We start from the raw sequence: 24,145 nt of genomic DNA, 5'->3' as shown, positions 1-24,145 counted from the left end.
GGTTTATTTCCTGGAGGAAGATCAGTCAATTCCCAAGTGTGATTGCTTAAAATTGATTCAATCTCACTATTGACTGCTTCTTTCCAATAAGTTGACTCTGACGAAGACATAGCTGCTTTAAATGTTTGAGGCTCATTTTCAAGAAATAGTGCTACAAAATCTGGTCCAAAAGAAACAGATTTTCGTTGTCGAGTACTTCGCCTAGGTTCCTCACTAGTTAGAATATTTTCCATTGATTCTTCTCGTGGTCGTTTAGGTCTTTCACTTGTTGACTCACTTTCAGTTTTATACGGATAAATGTTTTCAAAAAACTCTGCATTATCTGATTCAATTATCGTATTAACATGAATCTCAAGATTATTAGATTTGTGAACAAAAAATCGACAGTCTTTACTATTCACAGCATACCCAATAAAGACACAATCTATTGTTTTGGGTCCAATTTTAATCCTCTTAGGTAAATGGACCTCTACCTTGGCTAAACACCACCACACTTTGAAATATTTCAAGTTGGGTTTTCTTCCTTTCCACAAATCATATGGAATTGATTGTGTTTTTTGATGGGGTACTCTATTGAGTATTTTATTAGCTGTAAGGATGGCTTCCCCCCAAAGATTTCGCGGTGAACCAGAATTGATCATTAAGGCATTCATCATTTCCTTTAATGTTTTATTCTTCCGTTCTGCCAAACCATTTGACTGTTGTGTATAAGGTGCAGTAGTTTGATGAATAATACCATATTCCAAACATATCTCAGCAAAAGGAGATTCATATTCTCCACCCCTATAACTCCGAATCATTTTTATCTTTAGATTCAATTGGTTTTCCACTTCATTTTTGTATTGCTTAAATGCTTCAATTGCTTCATCCTTACTATTAAGCAAATATACATAACAAAATCGAGTGCAGTCATCAATAAAAGTTATAAAATACTTTTTCCCACCACAAGATGGTGTTGACTTCATATCGCATTTATCTGTGTGAATTAATTCTAAAGTTTTAGAATTTCTTTCAACAGACTTGTAAGGATGTTTAACAAACTTACTTTCCACACAAATTTCATATTTCAACTTATCGCATTTTAAATCAGGCAATACTTCTAGATTAACCAATTTTTGCAAGGCTTTGTAATTTACATGTCCCAAACGGGCATGCCATAAATCACTTAACTTCAATAAGTAAAAAGAAGCAGAATTTTAATTAATACTGTCAATAACAATGACATTTAGTTTGAAAAGACCCTCATTGAGGTAGCCCTTTCCTATAAACATTTCATTCTTACTTATTACAGCTTTTTCACTACCTAGGACACACTTAAACCCGTTCTTAATGAGTAGTGCAGCAGAAACTAAATTCTTCCTAATAGTAGGGACATGCAGAACATTGTTAAAAGTCAACACTTTGCCGGATGTCATTTTCACATTACTTTCTCAGTTCCTGCAATCCTTGCTGTTGCTGTGTTTCCCATGAATAAATCTTCATCGTACTCAGCAGGAGTGTACGTTGCAAAGGGTTCTTTTGCAGAGCAAATATGTCTAGTAGCATCTGAGTCGAGAAACCACTCCTTGGGATTTCCAACTAAGTTACACTCTGATATCAATGCACACAAGTCATCTGCATCTTCCATCTTTTCCACGATGTTTGCTTGAGTTTTGCCTTTGCCTTTGTTTTTGTCCTTTCTTTGAGCATGACAATTAGAAGATTTATGACCAGCCTTGCCACAATTATAAAAGTTGCCTTTGAATTTCTTCTTGGTCTGTTCTGACTTCTGCCCGTTGGACTTCTTTCTCTTTTTGTATTTGGTAGGATCTTCTTCAACAATATTAACTCCAATGATTGTTGAACTCTTACACGACTTCTTTTCGGAATTTCTTTTATCTTCCTCAATCTTGAGATGAATCACAAGATCTTCAAGCTTCATTTCTTTACGCTTGTGGTTTAGATAATTCTTAAAATCATTCCATGAAAGAGGAAACTTCTCGATCATTGCAGCCACTTGAAAAGCTTCATTTACTACCATATCTTCAGCAATCAGATCATGGAGAATAAGTTGAAGTTCCTGCACTTGTGATCCAACAGTTTTACTATCTACCATTTTATAGTCTAAAAACTTTGCGACCACAAATTTTTTCAAGCATGCATCTTCTGTCTTATATCTCTTCTCAAGTGCATTCCACAACTCTTTTGAAGTTATTATTGCACTATAGTCATTATATAAGTCATCCTCTAAAGCACTCAAAATGTAACCTTTACATAGGAAGTCTAACTGTTTCCATGCTTCAACAATCATAAATATTTCCCTGTCTGGCATATCATCAGCAGGTACTGGAGTATCTTCACTTGTAAATTTCTGCAGACCAAGAGTGGTAAGCCAGAAAAATACTCGTTGCTTCCATCCTTTGAAATTCACACCTGTGAATTTACCCGGTTTCTCTGCTTGTGATATAAGAGTTCGGGTTGGTGTAGCAACAGCCACTATAACACAAGTGTTTTCCATTTCATATAAACAACATTGATACAATATAAGTAAGCAATAAATTATAATTGCAGACTTAAAGGAGTATAAAATCACAAAAAATTTTGTCTCCACCAGAAACACAGATTTATATAATTTCCTTAAGATTGCTGCCAAATTATGTTAAGAAAATCAGAAATTACTGGTTGTATTAAATCATTCAGAAACACGAAGTAACTGAGATTTTTAGAACAAGTAAATAAGATGAACAGAAATTTATTTGTAAAAAATAATTTAATCTGTAAAACTTACCAGAATGTTGAATACTCTTTTATTTCTCTTTTTGGGAAGAAAATCAAGTCCACTGAATTCACAGTGTCCCCTTAAGGAAATTATTCCCCTCAAGTATCCGAGGTTTGATTTGGAATATAACCTCCCTAGGTAAAATGATCTTAATCAGTAGAGTATAGATACCAAAAACTCTACTGTCAGCGAATCAATCCACAGCAGGAAAGTACACGAAGAAATATATGTTTTTAAGAAGAAGGAAGATCAGAAAATTAGTTCGATCATTTGTCAAAGCCAAAGACGAAGCCAAAGCCGAAGCAAGAGAGCGACGACGACGACGCAAGGGGGGCCCCTCTTTCCAACCCTTTTAATAATTAATAGGAGTTTTTATTCATTTAAACTCTCCTATTTTCATTTCCATTACCGATGAGGGACTATTGCCTTTTTTATTAAAGCATTAGGGGACTTTTCAAGTTCCCAACCTTTCAAGTTCTAAACTTTTCAAATTCCTCTCCTTCCCTCTATTTCCCATCAATTCTTGCTACATACCCAACATGAACTATTGTAACAAGTCATCAAGCTTATAATAACAATAGTTTCTTTATCAAAATGAAATTCAAAACAGAAGTTGGACAACTAGAATTGATATAAAATATAAGAAACATCAGTCAAAAGGAGTAAGAAGCAGAGCACAAAAACTCGGCATATTGTTTCAATAACTTATCCTAACTAGTTAGTATTTTGTACACAATTAGCTAACCTGTCCAAGTAGTACCAATTATGCAGAGCAGCATATCTTGTAAATGTGCATTAGACTGCCAAGATTGTTGGTCCAGCAATAATGTACTCTTACTCTCCCTAATTGCATCCAATCTACCATTTAGAAGCACATTTCTAAAAAGTCTTCTGTAAGGTCATCAATATAGTTGGATTTTTCTGTTTCACAAATTTTCATACATTCTTCTTGTAATTTTAGTTGATTTTGTGTCTGACTCTTCTCCAACAATGTGTAACCCATATCAAACATTTCAGGCACGTTATTTTGTAGCATCAGAAATTATTGAATTTGCAAAAAAAAGGCGCAGTTTGTCCCAACAGACCATTTGCTCCACCAAGAACCTCTTGAGTGATCTACACGTGATGTTTATTAGATTCAACTATTGCTTGTTTAAAAAATCTGATCATTCTCTGGATTCATCAATACATTGGCATCCATATATTCAGCCAAAGTACCATATATTTTAGGCATAGTTATATTTGACTTCACATACACAAAATCTAGAATCATAGGTTCTTGAATCGGAGAAAAAGAGTTGAGCTCCCAATTGTTCCTAATATCATAGTCCCATAACCAGTTAGTAGTCAAACAAAGCTTGTATCATTGGCTTAGATCCGAATATGCATGAGAGTCCTCATTAACATCAACAATAAAACCTTGCTGCTGGTGTGCTGGCAGATTATTTTCTTGTATTGTATTCTCAAATTTGAAAAGACTATTTCCTTGCACCTCAGCTTCAATCGCTAGATTTTGAACGACATTGATAGGATGATTGATCATCCCATATCCCTCATTCCTGATTTGTATTAGTTCAGGATCATAATTATATTCTATTAATAGAGCATTGATCTTCTCCTCATATGATGAAGACTCTTGAATTTGCAACATTGGTTCAACAATATTGATAGAAGTGATTGACTAATCTATCTGCGAGTCAACAAAATTTACTAGTGAAATCACCTTTGTATCAAACATCTGTTCATCCAGATCAGTTGTACTTGCATTACTACTTCGAGAAGGATTATACGAATTTTACGTTTTATAGCACAAATACAATTATTTCTATAATTACAGTTTTTGAACATTTTAGGAATAACTTTGCAAAAAAAAAAGTATTGCTTCATGAGCCACTTTCAATCATAAGGAAAACACATGTTAGTATCATAATCAAGACTGTTCTTGAAACTCATATTCATAGGCTTGATCTGTTTACTCCTAACCTATTTCCCCTAATCTCTTTATTTCCAAGTCCCAAAACCGTTACCCTCAAATCCACAAAATCTCTTATTACGTATATTCTTCTTATGACTCGGGGAAATAAAGTAACGAAAATTATTAGTATACCCATCGCCTTCACCTCCATAATGGCTCACATAGCAATAAGTTACCCATATTTCTTCTTTGTACACATCAGACTCTGTAATAAAAACATTGTCACAGAAATCTTTTTCAGTAATAAACCTTAGAAGGTATGTGAAAAACTCTGAATATGTGGGATGAAATTGTAGCCTTTTACAAACTCCATCGCCCTTTCTTGTATATGATATATGTTTTTCAAAGCTGAGAGATTTTTAAGAGTATATTTTATACAACAAAAAGTAATAAGGTTGAAGGTTTATGGGAACAATTGTAAGAATCAAGTATATTTATAGTTGGTCAATTCTTGGCTTTATAGGAAACCCAATTGGTAAGAACATGTAAAATAAATATTTAGAAACTTATCGTTGTAATCTGTTAGGTACGTAGTTAATATAATTATAAGTTTAAATAAGTCATTCGCTAATTATCAAATACTATACTTTTTAAGCTAATTTTAAAAATTACAATTAAATAACCAAAGAACTAATTTGTATTCACTTCAGAAAACTAATATATTTGTTAACTTACCATATCCAACAATATAACTATATTTAGAAACTTATGATTATTTTTTTATTTTTTTAACTAACAATTTTTTTAAATAAAACAATATTTTGAAACATATGATTTTAGTTTATTTTCTAAAAATAAATTGTATATGTAACACTCCGAAAGTCTATGACCTTAACAAGAGCCTCACATGTTGATATAAGGTTAATAAAATTGTCATAAAGCCTAAAATAATGTTAAAAACCCATTTAGGAGCTTTTGGAGTCAATTCATCAAGAAACGTCCATGACATCCACATGCTAGTTTAATTTAACTAGTGAAACGTCCTTAGGTTTCGGGAAGATTTAGAGCTGTTTTATGAGGTCTAAAACTTGTAAAATGACTCTAAATAGATCGGTACATGGATGGACCTTGGTCAAATTTCAAGACTCTGTTGTGGGCAGGTCGTGGACTCCACTGTCTCGAAAATTAATTTAAAAAATCTTATGGGAGAAGCTCCGCGTCGCGGACTTATTCCCTGACGAAAATCTGAAAATTAGAATTCTAGTTTGACTTCATTAAAGGGTCAACTTAAGTGAGGGGTATTTTGGGAATTTCATGGGGGGTATTTATATTGATTTTCAATCAGTTTTTGCTAACATTCATTCACTCAAATCAAAACCCAAAAGCTCCCACCTCTTACTACTTTCTCTCTCGATTCAACGTCTATTGAAGGAAGAAGAAATCTTCAAGAAGAAGACCAATTTCTCTATGATTTCAGTTGAATTTTAGGGATTAATCTTCATTAAGGTAGGAGTTCTTCACTCTTGGGATTCCTTCCCCGAGAGGTTCTCTCAAAGTTGATTTCTAAAACACCCAATTCAAGGGTTTTTGTATTCGAATGGGTTTTCTTCTAAACTTCAAATTGATGGTTGATTTTAATTAATTGTGATTGCCTATGACTTAATAAGTGTAGGGTTTTGGGTAATTGATGTTAATCAATGGAATTTCGTGTAGATCATGTCCTTTCTCTAAATTCCCAAAATTTTGGATCATACTTATTAATTGATGGGAATTGATCAATGTATTGATTGTTAGACTTGGTTTATCTATTATAATTTATTCATGGACTGTCTAGTGTAATGTATTGTTGGGATTGGATCTATTTAATTAAGAATTCATGATGAGCCCTATCCCCTCTAACCTTAGGTTATGAATTGAAGTTAATTAGGATAGGGATAATGAAATTAACTTAATTATTGTGTTAATTACTATTGTGATGATATTACACCCATTATTGGGTTGAATTGGATGGTTATTGGTAAAACCATGATGATGGCTTTTGAAGGAGATTGGGGTAAGTCTTGTGATCTCAATCCTTTACTTCAATCATGATTACTTGTGTTTACTAATGAAGTTGTATTGAAGTATACCTTATGATAAGATTGTTTAGGGTCGGTATGATGTTGAATTGGAATGTCTTGATCTATTTATTTTATGTCGTTGGATAAGATGAAATGATATAAGGATAGTGATGATATACCTATGTGGTTTATCATAATGTAATTATGTAAATGTGCTAACCTCACATGTGTGAATTGTAAAGAAAGGACAATATTCATGCAATTCCTATTGAGCTATGATGTTTATTATATAATTGATCGATCATATGACCTAAATTAAGCTATGATGATTAATAAAGGCTTAAAGACATATAAAAAGGGACTCTAGCTTAGCGCCGAGTAAACTTGTAGGTGAGGGGTGGCGCCTTTCCAAGGAGGGAAGGTAGGGTTCACCATGGTTCTCACACGGTGGATAGCCTCATAGTCCAAAAATGGCATAGAGTGATGTTTCCATGAAAGCCAGCCCCCAAGCGCCATAGACTATGTTGCCACCATAGGAATACTAGCTAGTGGATCCCCCTAGAGGATATGTTTATGTTTGGTTCTACATTGGCCAGTAGACCACCTTCTGTTGGTGTAAGGTTTAACAACACCGAATTCTACACTTAGCTTTTGTATTCTATGTCGGTTAAGGTAATTGTTCCCGAAAGTAAAATGAAGTAATTGAGTAAACACTAACTAGGGACACTTAAGAGGTTTGACTTAACTTCGGTGGGGGTTTGGGGCTCTACTATGTCTTGCACTAGTTTGCCTTGAGGAAAGCCTTAGGAGTTTATTCTTATGTTCTTAGGCTCTTATAAAGTTACTATTGTGTATATGTTGACTTTTTACATGTTATTTATTCTATATGATGTTAGTTTCACTTATGAACATATTGTTGGTCTATATTGCTAAAGTATGAGGAGGGTTACTCTTGATGCCATGTTATGTGAAGTTAGGATTGCTTATAGTCCTTTGTTTTTCTTACTTGATTAAGTAGGATTATGGGGCTTTACTTGGTCATTGCAGTTGTAGGCTAAATGATTGGTTATGGTTACGGGTCTTGATTATATTATGGTGTTATTGATATACCGTGGTTTTACGCTATTATTAATACTTTTTTTCTTAACTTTAGTTTATCCAAAAGCCTTTATGTTCTAATTTTTATGTATTTTTCTCTTTATTTGCAGGAAATCTATCTAAAAGAAGAATGCGGAGGTTTTTGAGCGAGATATACTGAAAAGTACAACCTACGGAGCTTGTGACGGTTTGTCGTGCCCGCGACGGTCTGTAGGTGGCATCGTAGTGCAGCTGCTGAAGGAGGATGGGGAAGTATGACCAAGTGTGGGGTTACGGAGTTCGTGACGGACCGTCGTAGCCATGACGGTCCGTCCTGCTGGTTTGTCATGAAGTTAAGAGAAGTAGTCCAGTACCCAAATTCCAATAGTTTAAGTGTTTTGAAACGGAGACCCTCGACGGACCATTGTGCCTGTAATGATGCGTCATACCTACCGTCGAGGGTAATGAAGAGAGCAACAGAAGAAATTGTACAAGTATGGGACGACGGAGTCCATGATTGTCCGTCGTGACCACGACGATCCATCACAAGGTCTGTTGATCCAGCTTCATTTTGACAGATTTCCAGCTAATAGAGTCTTTATTTAATTAGGTTTTTATTATTTTATAAATAGTTCGAAAAACATCGTTTTTGAAGTTCGACCCTTGATTATTTTTTGACTATTTGTTAGACTCTTGATTATTTTTAGACCTTTTGTGAGATTCTTGATTATTTGGAGATTCTTGTAATTTATTGTTGGTGATTTTTGTTGATTAATCAAGCAAACTTTCGGATTTTACTCTTTCTTATTGAAGTAGGAACATGAATTCTTATACCATATATTTGAATATTGTGATTATGACTATGGGTAACTAAACTCCTTAACTAGGGTTGTGGGAACCATAGGCAAATAATGAGGTAAAACCTAACTAAAATAACAATTCTAGAATAGTGTGTTGCATGTATTGATAAGTATTTCTCTTAGAAGTCCTTTAAACGGATAGCCAACGTTAGAACTCGCCTTAATACTACTTGCCGGACCAAGGAGGTAGATAATAGGAAAAGAATTATCAACATAGATTTAGTGTATACTATCTAATAGGCTAGTATTGATCGATATGAGGTAATAAATTAGTCAAATATCAAATACGCTGCTTAATATAAGGTAAAGATAAGGGTTAGTATAGCAACACACGTAGCCGGACCAAGGTGCAGAGTGAAACTTTTTAGATGTCGGACCAAGGATTTAGAAATACATAACTTGTCGCTTTGCATGAAACATACTAGGAAAGAATTGCTATAGTTAGAATTATCAAGTTATGAACCTATGGGGAACACGTAAACCCTAGTTACTTTGGTTTATTGATTAAAGTCCAACATTCGAAGTTGTTAGTTGTCTCCTTTAATTTCGCTAGTTATTTTCATTTATTTAGAAACAGAAAACCCCCCTTTTATCATTTTTGGTTTCCAAGGAAGTAATTGACTGAACAATAGTAATAATAGATTGAAGTTAAGTCTAAAGTATTTTCCTCGTGGGAACAATCTAAACCTGATTAGTTGGGTTATTTACTTGACACGATCACTGTACTTCTTATTTGATAAGTAAGTTTGAGCGTATCAGTTTGAACTCTTATATATGCTGACTTCACTATACTTGAAGATGTTGGTCTTGTGATGCATATAGTCTTTGACTTAAGAGTTATGTATTTATTGATTTATATGGCTTCTTATATGTACATAAGGATTTTAAAAATAAATTAGCATGTTTGAACAAATGTCCTCTTTAGCATGATTTCAATTGTTTTATGTGCCTATACTCGTACTTAGTACATGTGTGTACTAACCTATTTTTTATGTTTACTACAAAATGTATGGTCCGTCCGTTGAGCTTATAGAAGGCCTTTGAAGACTACTTTGATATTTCCCAAGTGTTCGATAGGTCCTCACCTTCAAAGAACGATGCCATTATCAACCTATTGATGTTGTTCTAGTTATAAGACATCTAGTTCTTTCCTTTTAATTTCAAGACGATTGTTATATAAGCCTATATAAGGCTCTTTATTGGAATGAAGTATGGATTAAACCCAACTGTTGTATTCGTTTTAGATGGTTATAATATGAGACGTATTATATACTTCCTATGAGATTATGTTCCTATACTACGTATGCAAAATAAAAGTAGAAGCCTATGTAGTGCTTCATTCCTATTCTGAGGAGTCTAAGTAAGCTCCCTAAATATATATTGTGTGTATGTGTGAGGTCTATGTAAACCTCAATGTAGAAGTAACTACATTATTTTAAATTTTTCGCGTTTCTAACCTATGAAATGTATGACGAATGATAAGAGGTTAGTTTTTGTCATCTTCAAGGACGACGACACCGGTTACTTCTAAGGGGTGCTCCACTTATGTGATAGTAAAACCTTACTATTTTATTTTACTAGTATATATGTACACATGAACCATAAATAAATCAAGTTAGAAAAAAGACTCATAAAAAAATTATTACAAATAAACTTAATTATGACACATATACTCTTTATAAAAATTTGATGTTACAAAATAAATTATTTTTTAATAATAATGGAGTTGGATGTTTCAGTGTAATTTTTTTCTTTAATTTGTACGTTAAGTTATCTACTACTTATAAATCTTACTATTACTTTGGTGATTAGTGATGAAAATAATATAAACATTGTCGTATTGTATATGTCAGAAATGGTCATGCTATGGTGGAGGCGCAAAGAAGTTGAGATCGGAAAGGGACGTGCACCATCAACACGTGGGAACAATTCTGCAAGGAAATAAAGAAATTCTTCTTCCCTAACAATGTCATGAATGAGGTTAAGTGAAAATTTTGGCAATTGAAGCAAACGGGAAGCATTCAGGCATACGTGAAGGAGTTCACAACTCTAACACTACAAATTCTCAACTTCACAAATGAGGACAGTGGTTCCACTTCATGGATGGACTACAAAATTGGACGAAGACGAAGTTTGAGAGGTGACAGGTCAAGACTATAGATGAGGCCATTACAAGCCAAATCTTTGGCCGACTTTACGCATGATAGACACGATAAGGAAAAGGCAAAGCACATAAGGAACAACCATGATAAAGTTGGGGGATATCGTTGTCGAGGAAATGAGAAGCAGGCAAACAACAAACAACATGACCCTCATAAGCCAGGCAGAAAGTTGTTCGTGTGCTAGAACTACATAGAGAAATGAGTCGTAGACCAACAAAAAATATTACTTCTATATATGCGGTGGACCGCATGTCTATGCCAGATGCCCTGAGATGAAGAACCTTGGTGTCATCTTACGCAAAAGAAAAGAGAAGGACTCACAACAGTAAGGGAAGGATACATGCATAACGTAGTTGGGCATGGTGGAATTATGCAATGCAATTGCCAAGTATACTAATAACTTATGGAACTTCAGCACGCATTATGTACACATCTCCCTTAATGGATGATAGCTCGTAACATGGTAGACTTCGGAGCCTAAGAAAACATCATAACCAAGGCGGCAACAGAGAGGTTAGGGATGAACTACGAGTCAAGCAACACCCACCTAAAGACGGTTAATGTCCCATCAAATCTCGTATGCGGGGTTGCCCAGAGTGAGCATCACATTAGGGAACTGGCGAGGTAATTCAAATATTAGCATCACTCCTTTAGATATATTTGATATCATTCTTGGACAGGAGTTCTTCCAGCGATGCCACACTGTGATCGACCCTTAGCTTCAACAACTCAGGGTAATGAAGCGGGTAGGGTCATGCATAGAACCTATACTCAACATACCAAAGAAGGACACACCCATCTGTCAGACATGAAGATCGTGAAGGTCCTGAAGAAAAGATAGACGACATACCTAGATACCTTTGTAAGTTTGGGAGAAGACAGTGGTAATATGGAGTCCTTGCCATCGATCATTAAGAAAGTCCTTGAAGAGAACAAGGATGTGATGCCGGCCAAGCTGCCCGAGACTGCCTCCTTGGCAAGAGATATATTACAAGATAGAGCTAAAGGTTAGAGCCTATCCACTTGCACATGCACCTTATTGCATGGCTCCACCTGCATAAGAGGATCTAAGGAAACACTTGAAGTAGCTCCTCGAGGCCAGTCACATCCATTTATCCTACCAAAGTTTTGGTGTCCCAATGCTATTATAGAAGAAAATAAATGGGTCATTGCGCTTACGCATGGACTATCGGGCGCTCTATAAGGTACCAATTAAGAATAAATATCCTATAAAGGTTACCAAGCCACAATTCTTCCTTGGACTTGCAAACTACAAACGTAGGTTTATCAGTGGATACTCCACTAAAGTAACTCTACTAGCCGAGTTGTTAAAGAAGAATAAGTCATGGGTTTTGAACGAAGAGTGCCTAAAAGTGTTTAAAGGTCTCAAGGCCGCAGTGAAGGAACGGTCAGTCTTAACACTGCCTGACTTCTCCAAGACCTTTGAAGTACATACTGATGCATCAAACTTTGCCATTGGGGAAGTCTTAATGCAAGATAGACACCCGATAGCATTCAAGGGCCGCAATCTAAACGAGATCGAATGACGCTACACAGTGCAGGAGAAAGAGACGGTCATTTTACATTGCCTACGCACATGGATACACTACTTACTAAGCACAAAGTACATAATAAAGACACACAATAATGCCACTAGCTTCTTCCATTCACAGAAACAGATCACACTGAAGCAACCTAGGTGGAAAGAATTTCAGGTAGAGTTTAACTATGTCTTAGAGTACAAGCCATGAAGATGCAACGTTGTCGCCCACACACCAAGTAGGAAGGCCAAGCATGCTGCCATCACTACAGCACACTGTGACATTCAAGATTCAATGAAAGATGGCATGGAACACAATCCAAACACCAAGAATGTGATACATCGAAAATGACATAATTCAAGATAGAAACTAACATGTTTTTTATGAGTATATAAGGTCCTGAAATGGTCTATAATTTTTTACTGACGTTGTTTCCAAGAGTTTAGTTGCATTGAAAGTCAAACATCAAGGGACAACTAAGACATTCGACTACTAAGCCACCTATGTGCCTCATGTGTATTTATGTGCCTATATGTGTGTTTCATGACTTAATGAGGTCTTTATGTGAGTTATTATAGTGTTTATACGCATTGTGTCAAGCTCCTTGAAGTTTAGAGGTCAAATGTCCAAGAACGTCCATGACGTTCGAAAGGTTTGCCTTGAAAAGACCTTGTGTGTCTTGGCATGTTTCATCGAGTTTTACGTGTTCGTTTCGGAGAAAATTGATATGTAAGATCCTAAACTCGTATACAAACATATTATGGTTAGAAACATTAGGGAAGACATCCTCAAGGATAATCAAAGGATTCTTGAGGAAGGACCCTTCATTTGAGCTACAGGCTCTCTTGGACCAGCCAAATCGATTGAGGAAAACGACGGCTCATTGGCAGTCGACACGCTGTTGATCGGATATGTGAGTCAATACTTAGTCTAGGGAGATGGATCTACAAATTTCTAGTACCTGAACTCATCGACGGAGGATAGGAAGGTCCGGTTCTGGACTGATGCCCCATCGATGGCCAAGTCTTTGATGGTCTATTTTCATGCACAGCTGTAAATGCAAGCGTAAATTGGTAAATTCACCCAACATCCAAATAATATGAAGTGTTGTTACTTAGGGTTATTTTTTGAATTTTAAGAGGGTTTATAAATCCTAAATGCTTAGATGAATTCATTCTTAAAAAAACAAATTCTCTTAGAAATTCTCTAGAACTCCATTGAAATAAAAACTCAAAGAAGAGATTGGATTGGAGATTTGAGTGGTGATTCTTCATAAAATTGGTGGATTAACATCATTTATGTATGGTTTTTGATCCTGGAAACTCTATTCATCAAGGAGCCTAAAATTCTATGAGTGTTTCTAATGTTTTCCAAGATGAACTTGTCCAATTTTATGATGTTATGATGGGTTATTACATTAAACATTTTGAATCATTATACATTGATTATATTTTTGTCAATTAGATTATTTTAACTTAATTGACCTATGAAACCATGTAATTGATGAAACCTAGTTTTTGACTACTTTATGGGTTACCTGATGTTGAGTTAATGCTTCTGAATTCTAGTGTAGTTTTCTATGGTCTATTGAATGATGTAATAATTGTATCCAATTGATATATAGGTTGTATTATATTGATAAATATATATTTACTTAACCTAGATGTATTGAGTATTATAGTTTTTGTATTGAATTGATGTTAATGGCCATGGGTAAGGGTCTTACGGTATTGAATTGGATGTTTTAGCTATGGATTAAACTGGTGAGAATATGATTGGTTGTACGTTGCCCTAATTCTTTTTATATTATGTAATTTAGCTCTTGGAGTATGTTGTGATTGGCATGGTCAATTTATGGTGGCAGTGCTATGTGAATGATGTGGCCTTGTCTACATTACTTTATGTATTATGATGATCATGGTCTTGTCGGCACTATTTGAAGTATTACAATGATTCGTCTGATGATTTATGTAACGACCCTCTTAGTCGTTTTAGAAATTCCAACTATTATTTTATATTAATCTTTTTAATAGTTTTGATAAATAATTTATGACTTATAAGAGTGACTGATATGATTCTCTGATTTAATAAAGGATTATTTTGTTGCTAATAATAATTGGAAAAAAAAAAGAAAAAAAATAAATAGAAAAGAAAATTAAGTAAATAAATAAAATAATAATAATAACAATAATAAAAGGGCAAAGTGCCCTAAAAGGTTAGAAGCCTCAAGCGGCTAAAGTTGAAGAAAAAGAACGAACAGAAACAAAAAAAAAGAAAATACGCAGATAAAGAAAAGAAAAAAAAGGGAGAAAAGAAAAGGAAAAAGGAGGAGAAACAACGATATTTTTATCTCGAGATATCAAGGTAATTATTCTTATCCTTTCTATTAAATTTTTGTGTAACTAGGAATAGATTTTTAGGTTAAAACGTGTATAATTTATACTAATATGTGAACTTAGGGTTATAAATATGTATAAGTATTATGGTTCAATCATTGGACAATGATTAGTCCTAATCATTGGACAATGATTACTCCAAGATTAGGATTATTAATAGTGGAACGATAAATATGAATTGGAACATTGAAAATAAGTGGTTTCAGCAGATAGTTTTGTAGTCCGTCATTGATGTGTTGGGCAGTTAGTTTCGGCTTTAATTATTTTCATTTGATTATCATATTAGGATTCAAGTTTTGATATATTGAGATATGTGTTAAATAGTGGGTGCATTATGATATATAAAAATCATTGTAATTATGTTATTCGGAGAATTAAGATTTAACCCTAAACTTGAAATTCAGAAAATATGAGATTTGATCAATTGGTTGGAATAAAGATTTAGAAATTTTATTATAAATTTGGATGAGTTTTGGGTCTAAGCTAGAGATATAGCAATATTAATGTTGTTAGTTTCGAAATCATATCGTGGTTATTTATTTGAATAGATTTTATTGGTTTGGAAGTCAACAAAAAGAGGAAGGCTCGAGTTTTGGAGTCATTGTTCGACTATTTGAGGCAAGTGGATTTCTAAACTCTTGTTAAGTGTATGGAATGCGTGTATTTCCTTGTGATATATGTTTGGGAGTAACGGGATTGGTGATGGGTTGACTTGTCCACATTGATTAATTCTAATGATGAAATAAAAGGGATAACAAAAGGCGATGTGATTAATTATTTATGTGTGATGTGTTGAGAAAAGTTTGATGGCTTGTTGAATCATTGTTGATGTGATTTCATGTTTGTGTGGTTGTGAACTGTGCAATGTTATGAAAATGGTCATCTCCTCATTATTTGTGTGAACATGTCATTGCATTATTCTGAGACATGGTTGTGAAAGTGTTATGTGCATTGAGAAAGAATGATAACTTAAAGAGGATGTACCATTTCGAGGGACGTATCGCGCGCCGCGATGGATACTATATTTCGAGGGACGTATCGCGCGCCGCGATGGATACTATATTTCGAGGGACGTATCGCGCGCCGCGATGGTTACTGTTATCGAGGGACGTATCGCGCGCCGCGATGGTTACTGTTATCGAGGGTCGTGTCGTGCGCCGCGACAGATGCATGGACAGATATGTCCCCCATGGGTCCCGGACTGAGAGACAGCGGGTGTGTATCACTAGGTCAGACATGCATCATTATACTTGACATTGCATTCCATTACATTGCACATACTTATCATTAGTGAACTTGATATTGTGTTTTGCTGATCTAGTGATTGCCTTTTTGCGGAACTTGTGATTGTTGAATACTGAGCTTGTTATTGAGGATATATAATTTGTTGAAGTGTTGTTGTTGAGGATATGTAATTTGTTGAAGTGTGTTATTGAGGATATGTAAATTTTTGGAAGTGTTGCTATTGAGGATATCTAATTTGTTTAAGTGTTGATGTTGAGGATATATAATTTGTTAAAGTGTTGTTGTGGAGGATATGTAATTTGTTAAAGTGTTGTTGTGGAGGATATGTAATTTGTCTAAATGTTTTTTTGTTGAGTTACGTTCTATGTAAACTGTGAGTTGTTAGGTTGGGTTGATGTTTATGCAGGTTGTAGTTGTGGAGGTTCGGTTGGGGGTGGTAGGAGTACCCGTATTTCATCCCCTTAGCTTGTGTATAGAGTTTTACTTGCTGAGTACCGTGTGGTTTGGTACTCACCCCTTGCTTCTACAAATTTTTGTAGGTTACTAGCCCGGACTTTTATGATATATTCTCTTCTTTTCCGAGGCTTCCTGGAGATTTTGTGAGGTAGTTGTTGGTCATCTCAGCATCCCTCCTTACTCTTGTTTATGATTTTGTTCTACTCTAGAAACAATATCATATGAGACTTATATTTTCTTTTGATCCGATTGTAATACTTTAGAGGCTTGTACACGTGACAACCAGGTTTTGGGGTATAATATAAGTTGATAGTAAATTTTCCGCATTTTTATTGTAATAGTTGAGTTTTAGGCTTACTTGTCTTGGTGGGATAAGACGAGTGCCATCACGCCCATTTTTGGGTCGTGACAAAATGGTATCAGAGCCCCAGGTTCATAGGTCTCACGTGTGTACAAGTCGAGTGTAAATAGAGTCTCGATGATCGATACGGAGACGTCTGTACCTATCTTCGAGAGGCTGTAGTGACTTCTAGGAAATATCTTCACTTCTTGGATTCTATTGTGCGTACTTGGTCCCATTTTGATTCTTATCGCTTCACTCCATTCGCTCTCATTTATGTGATGACTCGTGCGTAGTTCCTTTTGTGAATCATTGGCATGTCGTGTATTGGTTTGATGTTAGATCTGGTATTAAAGTGGAAGTGATATACTTATGAAAAGGATTTGTGGTTATATTTTGAATATTAAAAAAAAAATTAAGGGGCTATGTAAGTTTTAGTTATCCTTGTAAAATGATTAGTACTTGTGTGGTATATACGATATTAGAGTGGTTAACAATTGGAAGTGGGGTGATTAAAGGGATGACTAGATAATTGAGTTGTAACTTTGGAAACTATAATCAGTAAAGTTATCATAACATGAATGGAATTCTTAGAAAATGATGCACCAATTAAGGTTAGAATTTCTACTATAGTAGTATCGATGCTTACTTGGTTGGAGTTATGGAGTGTGCTACTTTTGATATTGACCTGAACTATGAAAGGATTCATATAGCTTGGGCTAGATATGGAACTATGATAATACTTAACATCTATTTGATGGGTAGAAATGTGTGACCTGTTTGGATATGATCCTTCTCGATAGGTATGATGTGTTCTAGTGGTGGATTTAAAAGTCTTCACAATGTGGTACTAGTGGTATATGAAAAATGAATACGTTGATGTTAAGTGCAAATACTAACTACTTAAGGAGTTATATATTGTATTACATGCTCATATGGTAAGATGTGGTGTTGAATTCATATTTGAGAAACCAACTAGCTTGTTAATACGGATGGATATGTTAAGCATTATTTATAAGGAAGCTTTTAGTGGTGGATCTTTGGTATGATATTGATATGTTCAGGTGGTGAAATGTATTTTGTGGATTGTAAATGAGTGTTGATTTCATCGTAAACTCCATGGAAGTGGACATATGGATGATAAACTTATAAGTAAAGGAAGTCTCAAAAGTAAACTTGTGTGAATGTAATTGAGAATTTTAGTAAGAAAGTGCATATAAATTGAGTAAGTACCTTGGATGGTTGGCATAACTAGGTTTGGATTGTCATGTTAATGGCGAGGCTAAATTCGTAGTGAGGGAAATGACGAACTAAGCATGATGATTATTTTATGACGCATTATGATTGAAATGCAACTATATGATACGGGTGTTGGTTAAAATAATTTTTTTATGGTAATGATGAATTTTGAGTATCTAAGGTTATGGTTGTTTCTATTTAATAAGTAGTGTGGTTGTATGGTAATTTTTATGAGGAATTATGATGTCACTCGAATAGAACTTAAAGGAGCTAGAGCCAGAATGGAATGAATTAGTGGGTTGTAGTTTAACCTTTAGAAGGAGGTGAGAACAAGGATATTATTCAGATTATAAGAGTCAAAGATTTCAGAAAGAGTAGATAATTAAATTCAGAGATATGTGATTTCATCTGTTTTGCCCTGATTATGATAATATATAGTGTCACCAGATCAACTGATTAATTTAAATAAAAACTATTGGATAAAATATAGATGTTCAACTCGAGTGTGATTATATGTATTATTTTTATGGTTTTCAGTTGGTAAGGAGTATGATAAGATTTTCAGAAAAAGATATGATAGGGTTAATGAATAGGCGATCAATGATAAGCTAAAATACGTTAAGTCAATTTTTTTATGGTATGAGCTAATGTTGTAAGATAATGAGATTGTATTACATGGTTGGGATCAAAACTTCAAGTTTACGTGGTGAGTTTAGATTTTTGATAGTGTATCTTGTCAAGGAATGAATTGGTAAGGTAAGAAATGGTTTATCACATTGAGTATGAAGCATATAGAAGGACTTAAAATTTGAGTAGTAAATTTGGTTACTTTTGATTGTTATACCTAAGGTTTCCCATATTGCTGGCCAAAAATATAAGACTAGTAAATGAGTTAGCAAAAAGGAAAAAAAAAAGATTATGGTGTATTGAAGAGTTAAAGTTATTTGAAAGTTTCGTCATGGAAAGATTTTAAGAAAGGCAAAGGAACAATAAGACCTCTCGTACAAACACTGTATTCGGAGGTGATGGTTGTAGTGATTTCGCCTTTGAGTTTAGATATGACTATGAGATGTGACTATGGGTTTATTATTAACTTTTCTAAATATTAAGTTTTGGTTGGGTTACAATAAATGACGTGTGGAAGATTATATATGGTTATGTCGAGGTAGATTGTTCAGAATGTGATAGGTAACAAATGGATGTTAAATAGTGTGGACCTACAATTTTACATGGTTAATGAGGATCGGGGGGATTAAAAGTACTTTGTTGATGAGATAAAATAGATTGTTATAATGGGTTACATAGGCATATGATGATGAGTAGAGGTTATGAGATTATAGTATACATAAATATTAAAGTGATCAAGGGTTTCTTGGAGTTATTGCATGAGGTAAATGATGGTGGTTGAAAATGGTATGTGAAAGTTTAGGTGAAGTTGACATTAAGTGTTACTTATATCTATTATGGGACGCTTAAATGGAATGATAAGAAACCATGGTTCAAAGTCCTGGAGACTACGATGTGCTTGCTAAGGAGAATGTGATACTAATGACTGTGTGAAAGTAAGGTAAATGGTTGGTGTGGTTATGATATTTGTTAATATTAATGGTGTTGGCTTTGATGGAGTACTGTGAGAAGTATGCAGGGTTTGGCAAATCCAACATGTGTAAAATTGTAATGGAGATCAGACTGGTTGATTTTGGGTGGAAAAAAAAAAATTAAAAAAAAAATAAATAAATAAATTGAGGGATGTAGTCAGATGAATGAAAATATTGATATGCGAATTATGGAGAAAGTATCTAGTGTTATTCGACCTTGATTCCGTATATTCTTAAGTTGACCACCTATTTAATTTTGGACATGATTTGGAGTATGATTCATTGCATATGCCCACGTTTTTTTTTTTACATCTATGGGTGAATTCCTAGTGGTGGATCGGATGTACCGATCCTCTTATGTCTTCTTGATAGGGTAGGATCCTTGGTTAGACTTGTTCACTTCAGTTATGAAATATTTGATGTTGTTTGAAAAATTAGAAATATATCACTATTTTTATATGCACAACCTTGCTTATGGGGACTTACAAAAGAGCTTTCCTGAATAGTTATGGTTATCCGACAGTGTTGTAAAAGGTTCTGCATCCTAGCGTGTACCATTTGTAGGGTGCTTACTTTATCTTGTTCTTATTTGGATTATGTATGTTTTGATTCTCCCTTGATGGATACTCGAAGTCTAAAGATTAGATTTTTATAACTTAAACTTGTAAAAAGATTGTGTTCTGAAAAGGGAATCGTTATAAGATGTGTGATAGTTTGTGCACTAAGAGTATGTGATGATTGGTTCAGGTTCACTTTTGGTTGTAGCTAATAACAATAGAACGTTATCTTTGCTATGTGAGAACAGATTTGTCATGATTATTGTGTTATGGTTCAAGGGGTTTCAGTTTAGATTCGGTTCATGGGTTAGTATGTAGCTTGACAATCACTACTGATATGTAGATCTGTCAAATTCTCTGTAGTTCAATTCTTGGTAGTTGGTCTTGATAGAATGGTGTTAAAGATAAGCTTTCATGGAGAGATGAACAACGACTCTGGAAGATCATGCATGATTTTTGATAACGTCAATAATTCTTCCTTCTCCTATTTTATGTTCGAGGACGAACATGATTTTTAGTGGTGGATAATGTAACGACCCTCTTAGTCGTTTTAGAAATTCCAACTATTATTTTATATTAATCTTTTTAATAGTTTTGATAAATAATTTATGACTTATAAGAGTGACTGATATGATTCTCTGATTTAATAAAGGATTATTTTGTTGCTAATAATAATTGGAAAAAAAAAAGAAAAAAAATAAATAGAAAAGAAAATTAAGTAAATAAATAAAATAATAATAATAACAATAATAAAAGGGCAAAGTGCCCTAAAAGGTTAGAAGCCTCAAGCGGCTAAAGTTGAAGAAAAAGAACGAACAGAAACAAAAAAAAAGAAAATACGCAGATAAAGAAAAGAAAAAAAAGGGAGAAAAGAAAAGGAAAAAGGAGGAGAAACAACGATATTTTTATCTCGAGATATCAAGGTAATTATTCTTATCCTTTCTATTAAATTTTTGTGTAACTAGGAATAGATTTTTAGGTTAAAACGTGTATAATTTATACTAATATGTGAACTTAGGGTTATAAATATGTATAAGTATTATGGTTCAATCATTGGACAATGATTAGTCCTAATCATTGGACAATGATTACTCCAAGATTAGGATTATTAATAGTGGAACGATAAATATGAATTGGAACATTGAAAATAAGTGGTTTCAGCAGATAGTTTTGTAGTCCGTCATTGATGTGTTGGGCAGTTAGTTTCGGCTTTAATTATTTTCATTTGATTATCATATTAGGATTCAAGTTTTGATATATTGAGATATGTGTTAAATAGTGGGTGCATTATGATATATAAAAATCATTGTAATTATGTTATTCGGAGAATTAAGATTTAACCCTAAACTTGAAATTCAGAAAATATGAGATTTGATCAATTGGTTGGAATAAAGATTTAGAAATTTTATTATAAATTTGGATGAGTTTTGGGTCTAAGCTAGAGATATAGCAATATTAATGTTGTTAGTTTCGAAATCATATCGTGGTTATTTATTTGAATAGATTTTATTGGTTTGGAAGTCAACAAAAAGAGGAAGGCTCGAGTTTTGGAGTCATTGTTCGACTATTTGAGGCAAGTGGATTTCTAAACTCTTGTTAAGTGTATGGAATGCGTGTATTTCCTTGTGATATATGTTTGGGAGTAACGGGATTGGTGATGGGTTGACTTGTCCACATTGATTAATTCTAATGATGAAATAAAAGGGATAACAAAAGGCGATGTGATTAATTATTTATGTGTGATGTGTTGAGAAAAGTTTGATGGCTTGTTGAATCATTGTTGATGTGATTTCATGTTTGTGTGGTTGTGAACTGTGCAATGTTATGAAAATGGTCATCTCCTCATTATTTGTGTGAACATGTCATTGCATTATTCTGAGACATGGTTGTGAAAGTGTTATGTGCATTGAGAAAGAATGATAACTTAAAGAGGATGTACCATTTCGAGGGACGTATCGCGCGCCGCGATGGATACTATATTTCGAGGGACGTATCGCGCGCCGCGATGGATACTATATTTCGAGGGACGTATCGCGCGCCGCGATGGTTACTGTTATCGAGGGACGTATCGCGCGCCGCGATGGTTACTGTTATCGAGGGTCGTGTCGTGCGCCGCGACAGATGCATGGACAGATATGTCCCCCATGGGTCCCGGACTGAGAGACAGCGGGTGTGTATCACTAGGTCAGACATGCATCATTATACTTGACATTGCATTCCATTACATTGCACATACTTATCATTAGTGAACTTGATATTGTGTTTTGCTGATCTAGTGATTGCCTTTTTGCGGAACTTGTGATTGTTGAATACTGAGCTTGTTATTGAGGATATATAATTTGTTGAAGTGTTGTTGTTGAGGATATGTAATTTGTTGAAGTGTGTTATTGAGGATATGTAAATTTTTGGAAGTGTTGCTATTGAGGATATCTAATTTGTTTAAGTGTTGATGTTGAGGATATATAATTTGTTAAAGTGTTGTTGTGGAGGATATGTAATTTGTTAAAGTGTTGTTGTGGAGGATATGTAATTTGTCTAAATGTTTTTTTGTTGAGTTACGTTCTATGTAAACTGTGAGTTGTTAGGTTGGGTTGATGTTTATGCAGGTTGTAGTTGTGGAGGTTCGGTTGGGGGTGGTAGGAGTACCCGTATTTCATCCCCTTAGCTTGTGTATAGAGTTTTACTTGCTGAGTACCGTGTGGTTTGGTACTCACCCCTTGCTTCTACAAATTTTTGTAGGTTACTAGCCCGGACTTTTATGATATATTCTCTTCTTTTCCGAGGCTTCCTGGAGATTTTGTGAGGTAGTTGTTGGTCATCTCAGCATCCCTCCTTACTCTTGTTTATGATTTTGTTCTACTCTAGAAACAATATCATATGAGACTTATATTTTCTTTTGATCCGATTGTAATACTTTAGAGGCTTGTACACGTGACAACCAGGTTTTGGGGTATAATATAAGTTGATAGTAAATTTTCCGCATTTTTATTGTAATAGTTGAGTTTTAGGCTTACTTGTCTTGGTGGGATAAGACGAGTGCCATCACGCCCATTTTTGGGTCGTGACAATGTGAATTATTATCATATATATCTACATGAGAATTAATGCGAAAGTATATGCTTCTTCTATTGCTATTAGGTTATCTTGTTAGATAATAATTAAGTCTTTGTGTGTGTAGTCGTAGAATTGATGTATGATAATTCTTACTTGACTATATGATTATATGATGGTTATAGTGATGATATTATATTAGTGCATGGGGTTACTTAAAGATGATAATGGTTATTCCTATGTGATTCTAGAATGATAGGCAGTATGTGTGAAAGTGAAGTGTTGGTGTCTTATATAGTTGACTTGTGTCCCTTACTTGATACATGTACGAATGTGAATATGAGATGTATTGACTTAGGATAGTAAATCCTCTTAGTCTAGTATGTATGAATTATCTGATACCTTGAATAATTTTAATAAGGTAATTTATATGAAACCTTGAACCTATTAATAAGGTGATGAACCTTGAATTCAAATGTCGTAATGATATTCTTCTTGTAATGAATGATGGACTTAATATTGGTTGGATGGAACAATATCATATCATCTTTAGAAAAGTCATTATGAGCTATATTTTTCACCATTATAAGGTAGCCCTAGGGGACCTCTTTGGTAGGGGCAAATGTGATTGGGTTATAAACTTGATATGGAACCTCTTTGTAAGATCCTTTAATGTAAATTACTCTGTGAGAACAAAGTCTAGAACTGAGTGAGTATGGTTTGGGAAGTATCTCTAGTGAAGAATGAGACTAGAGTACAAAGTAAACCCTTCATATTGTCGAACCATGTGCCTACATGGGATGTGTCAAAGATCTACCATTGGCAAGTAGAACACCCTCCATCAGAGTAGGTTACAACTATGGATTCCATGTTTTTCTACCATGTTCTGT

The 24,145-nt window shown here is 34.4% G+C and overlaps 1 long non-coding RNA gene across 1 annotated transcript; it reads left to right on the top strand.

Annotated features, from left to right (window-relative positions):
• Nucleotides 1-16,535: 16,535 nt before the first annotated feature.
• LOC138339625 (uncharacterized) lies at nucleotides 16,536-23,186 on the top strand. Its single transcript, XR_011212494.1, has 2 exons — nucleotides 16,536-16,618; nucleotides 22,944-23,186. It is a non-coding gene; the product is annotated as an uncharacterized lncRNA (long non-coding RNA).
• The last annotated feature ends 959 nt before the right edge of the window (nucleotides 23,187-24,145 follow it).

Source organism: Solanum lycopersicum, chromosome 11, assembly GCF_036512215.1.
Source record: "Solanum lycopersicum chromosome 11, SLM_r2.1".
Taxonomy (NCBI): Eukaryota; Viridiplantae; Streptophyta; class Magnoliopsida; order Solanales; family Solanaceae; genus Solanum; species Solanum lycopersicum.
This window is presented reverse-complemented; position numbering and strand designations above follow the sequence as displayed.